The sequence below is a fragment of the Octodon degus genome, unplaced genomic scaffold, assembly GCF_000260255.1.
Source record: "Octodon degus isolate 3935 unplaced genomic scaffold, OctDeg1.0 scaffold00342, whole genome shotgun sequence".
NCBI lineage: Eukaryota > Metazoa > Chordata > Mammalia > Rodentia > Octodontidae > Octodon > Octodon degus.
In genome coordinates, this window is record NW_004524918.1 from 765,168 (window position 1) to 770,833 (window position 5,666).

Consider the following 5,666-nt stretch of genomic DNA (forward strand, 5'->3'; position numbering starts at 1 on the left):
CTGGCTGTTCATGCAGAAAAGCAACATAAAGCACCTGTTTTATATTGTATATAAAAATTCATTGCACATGAATTAGAAATAAATGTATTTATTTATTGAGACAGGGTCTTACTGTGTATGTAGTTCAGGGTAGCCTTAAATTTGCTATGATCCTCCTGCCTCAGCCTCTTGAGTGATGGGATTACAGGTGTGTGCTACCACTCCTGAGGTTGTGTATTTTTTAAAATTAATAGACATTTGAAAGATAAAACTGTAACTAGGGCCGGGGAGATGGCTCAATAGAATAAGCGCTTGCCTGGCAAGCACAAGGGCCTGAGTTCAATCCCCAGTTCCATGAAAAAAAAAAACCCAAAACCTATAATTAATTTGATTATAAGCCTAATTGGCTTTGATTTGTGATTCCTGAGTTGGGCAACCTCTACCGCACAGAACAGAGTGAGAATTGCCCCAACAGGAGCTGACAGTGGATTTGGGAATAAGATAATAAGGAGATGGAAGAGTGGAAAGGCTGGGTTGGTTAGGATCAGGTTCCTTCAGGGGACTTTCTGTAAGTGTTAAAGCAGAGTGAACTTCCTTAATACACTGACTCAGTTAGACTGGGGTCTCTGTTTTCCTGAAAGTTGGCCCATGGTAGGGGCTGTGGCTTCCTTAGCATTTCAGCATGATGATGTGGCATCTGGCACAACGCGTCCATCTAGGTTGATCTGGTCTGCAGCTGGGATGGCTCAGCCCAAATCGGTGGCCTCCCAATCCATTTAACAGCTTTGCTTTCTGTCTGTCTGTCTGTCTGTCTGTCTGTCTGTCTGTCTGTCTGTCTATCTGTCTCTCTCCCTCTCTCTCCCTTTTTTCTGTTTTGTTTTACTTTCTGAGACAGGATCTTGCTATGTAGTTTAGGCTGACCTAGAACTCACAGTGAAGGCCAGCCTAGCCTTGGGTTTGAATTGATCTTCCTGCCTCAGCCTTCTGAGTGCTGGGAAGACAGGCATGCGCCACCAGATCTGCGTAACGGGACTTTTCTGAGAGGAGCAGTTTTAGGTTTACAGGAAAATTGAGCAGAATGTACAGAGAATTCCCATATGACCCAGTCCCATACCAGTTTACCTATGTTAATGTCTTGTGTTATACATACTGTGTTACATTTTGTTATAACTGATGAACCAGTATTCTTATTCATTTATTTTTGGCTTTTTTGAGACAGATGTTTCCCTGTGTAGTTCAGGCTGGCTTTGAACTCACTTTGTACCCCATGTTGGCTTTGAACTTGCAATGATCCTCTTGCCTCAGCCTCCCAAGGGCTGGAATTACAGGCAAGTGCCACCATGGCTGGCTCATGTGTACTTATTAAATAAAGTTATGGTTTATGTTCGAGTTGACTCAGTGTTGTATGTTCTATGAGTTTGGAAAAATGTATAATAACATGTTCCCCTCATTATGGTGTTGATCTCAGATCCTTTATTTATTTATTTTTAATTTAATTTAATTTTATTTTATTTTGGTAGAACTGGCTATTGAACTCAGGCTCCTGTGCTTGCCAGGCAAGCGCTTATTCCTCTGAGCCATCTCGCCAGCCCCTCAGATCCTCTAAAAGTGGGCTGCCAGTCAAATTCTAGTCCTTCTTGTCTTGAACAAGAATTGGATGGAACCAGCCCAAGACAGTGCTGTCCTTTGATCTTGCAATTGACAGGTCCACTTGGTTTTCCAGCAAGCTCTACCACACTCTATCCCATACATCAGTGGCGTACAGAGTGTTCTCACTGCCTGAAATATTCTCTATGCTCTGCATATTTCATCTCTCCTACTCCTAAAACCTGGTGGCCACTGATTTTTTAAAATATATTGTTTTATTTTTAATTGACACATACAATGGTACACATTTATTGAGTACAGTGTAACATTTTAATGTATACATTTTGTTAGGCTTCATTCTAACATAATTCTCCCAATACGACCTGTCTGCCAGCAGAGGCACTGTTTTCACCTCAACACTGGTGCCCTCGGCAAACACAGCCTGTCTTAAAAGAGATAAGATGGAATGTGGGCTCCTGCAAGCACCTGGACCTCTGAAGACACCCAGGTGTCACACACCACGTCTTACTGCTCAATGATCAGATAACCACTGATTTCTTCTTGAGGTACTGGGGACTGAACCTAGGTTGTTACCCTAACCTACATCCTCAGCCTTTTTATTCTTTTCTTTTCTTTTTTTTTTTTTTTTTTTTTGGAATCGGGGATTGAACTCAGATCCTTGTATTTGCCAGTCAAGCGCTTATCCTACTGAGCCATCTCCCCGGCCCCCTTTTATTCTTTTTTATTTTGACACAAGGTCTTGCCAAGTCACTAAGTTGCCCTGGCAACACTCAAACCTGTGATCCTCCTGTCTCAGCCTCTCAGAGTGCTGGGATTATAGGTGCGTGCCGCCGTGCCTGGCCTCCTCCTTTTCCTGTCTCCATAGACTGATCTTTTCCAGAATGGTATGTAGTTGGAATCATATAGTATAAGGTTTTTGTGGACTGGATCCTTTCACTGAGCAATGTACATCTAAGATTCTTCTATGGTTTCTTCTGGCTTGTTATCTCATTTCTTCTTAGCACTGAATAATTTGCATTGTCTGGATGTCCCACAGTTTATTCATTTACCTACTGAAAAACACCTTGGTTGCTTCCAAATTTTGGAAAATATGAAAGAAGCTGCTATAAACATCCATGTGCAGATTTTCATGTGGACATACATTTTTCCTCTCATTTGGGTAGACACCAAGGGGTGTGACAGCTGGGCCATATGGTAAGACTACATTTATTTTTGTAGGAAACCACTTGTCTTTAGCACAAGACTGCTGTAGCAGAATACCAGAGATAAGATGGTCTAAACGTATTTCTCAAAGTTCTGGAGATTGAGGTCTAAGATCCAGGTATCTGCAAAGTGAATTTCATGCTGAGATTTTTTTTTTTTTTTCATACAGATGTCTAGCTTTTTGCTGCCCCCTAAGAGAGAAAGGAGAGAGGAGGAAAGAGGGAGGAAGGAGGGGTAGGGGAGTAGGGAGGTGGGGAGGGCAAAGGGTGAGGAGAGAGGGAGAGTGAACTAATCCTGTTGGATCAGAGTCCCATCCTTATGGCCTCATTTAACTTTAACTGGCAACAAAGAGGCTCTATCTTTAAATACAGTTACATTCAGAGCATCTTCCACATAGGAATTTTGAGGGGACAGAAACCCTTGGTGGCTAACACTACCAAATGGCCTTCCAAGGTGAATGAAATTTTCTGTGGCTCCAGGTTCTCTTCAGCAGTTGGTAGAATCAATATTTTGGATTTTAGCCATTTTAATAGATATGTAGAAGATTTTCTTTGTTATTTAACTCCCTACCAACATCTGATTTTAAGCATCTTTTCACATTAGAAAAAAAATATTGATACAGGGCCTCACTATGAAGCTTGGACTTGTAGTGATCTTCCCATCTCAGCCTCCTCAGTGCACGGGGCACCTAGGGTTTGGGGTCAGTATGGCATGTGGTACCAGGAATTGAACTCGAGTTGTTGGGCTTGGTAAGCAGGTGCTTAGACTAGTGAGCTATCACCCCAGCCTGTCTTTTCACATGTTCGTTTGCCATTTTATATGTTCATTGTCCAGGATCCAGGTGCTTTGCTACTTTGGAGTGGGGGATGGGAACTAGGACTCTAGAACCTCTCGCTTGCCAAGCAAGCCTGCGCTACTGAGTTAAATCTCTCACATCTGCTAACTTTTTTTTTTTTTTGCTCCGAATACCCTCAGGGCAGGTTTGGCTGGCTTGAGTTGTGGGGATCGAACCACCACAACCTGAGCCTGACAGCTTTGTTGAAGCAGCCACTTAAAGAACTGAGCTACGGGGCAGGCCCCCCACATCTGCTAACTTTTAAAAATAGAATTATCTTCTTATTGTTGCATTTAGAGTTGTTAGTGTATTTTGAATAATGTACCTTACCAGATGTCTTTTTTTTTTTTTTTTTTAATGTATTTGGTTGTTACTGGGGCCCCCTATGCTCCTCAGAGACTCGAGATGGTCCTTCTATTTCCAGCCTCCCCAGAGCTGGGATCACAGGTGTGAGCCATCATGCCCGGACTCTGTGGCAGGCTCAGTGTGCCTGGGGGCCAGGCTGGTGCTGCATGTGCTGCTGGGATCCAACCGTGGTCCCTGTGCTTGTCTAAGCTTGCCTAAACAGGCACTTCAGTCCACCGAGCTATCTTGCCAGCCCCAGATATGTCTTTTTTTTTTTTAGTAATTTTATTGAGAATAAATAGCAATGAGACAGCTTCAAAACTGATTACTAGCACAGTTTCAATAATTAATACATTGCATATTGTTGTCCAGATGTCTTTTACAAAAATTTCTCCCAGTCTGTGGCTTATTTTCTCAACTTCTTTTTTTTTTTTAAATTTTATTTATTTATATGTGTGTGTGTGTGTGTGGCCAGCTCAGCCCACCAGGGGGCAGGGCTGGCAGGCATGTGGTGCTGGGGGATTGAACTGCGGTCCCTGTGCTTTAGCTAAGCTTGTTCTAAGTAAGTGCTTTAGACCACTGAGCCATCTCACCAGCCCCTTTCTCAACTTCTTGATTTTTTTTTTCATACAGTAGAAATTTTAATTTTTCTTTTGTCTTGGCTTTTTTTTTTTTTTTGGTGCAGAACCAGGGATTGAACTCAGGCCCTTGTGCTTGCAGGCAAGTGCTTATTCTACTGAGCTATCTCCCCAGCTCCCCCCCACTTTTTTTTTGTCTTGGCTTTTTGAGACAGGGTCTTGCTATACAGTTCATACTGGCGTTGAGCTAACTTTGTGGCCCAGGCTGGTTTCAAACTCACAGCAATCCTCCTGCCTCAGCCTCCCAAGTGCTGGGATTACAGGCATGCATTGCCACTCCCGGAAAAATAAATAAATTTATAAAATTTGATATGTAGTCCCAGCTGGCCTTGAACTAATAGCAGTCCTGTCTCAGCCTCTCAAGTGCTGGAATTATAGGTGTGCACCAACACAACTGGAAATTTCAGAATTTTTTTAGTCACAAAAATATAATTTCCTTGAAAAGAGCCTGTAGTTAATATAGAGTTCATGAAACTCACTTAAAAGTTGAAGGCTCTTTATAAATCATATGTTTTAAACTTAGATGAGATGAGCTATTCCCTGAAACAAATAATGTGACTGGATTTTTCACACCGAGCCATCTTAATTCAGGGTATTTTCGATTTTATTAACATTTATTCTAAGCTCTTACTTGCTTCAGTAGACCTAAGGCCTCTGGCAGTCTTCATTCCATGTTGAAATGAGTGTCACACTCACCACCAATTCTGTAACATAGCTTTTCTCTTACTCAGTTATGTATGTGATTCTTCGATGGGTTGACCAGATTTTATTATGGAGCAATTTTTATTTTTCTTTACATTTATTTATTTAGAGACAAAGTCTTGCTACACAGTTTGGGCTGGCCTTGTGCTCACTTTTGTAGCCCCCAGTCTGGTCTCAAACTTGAAGGGATCCTCCTGTGTCTCAGCCTCCCCAGTGCTGGGATCACAGGTGTAAACCACCATGTCCAGTTCAGGGCTGACACAGCACGTGATACTGGGGATTGAACTCGGGTCTTTGCACTTGCCAGGCAGGCACTTAGATCACTGAGCTAGCTCCCTAGCCCCTAACTTTATTTT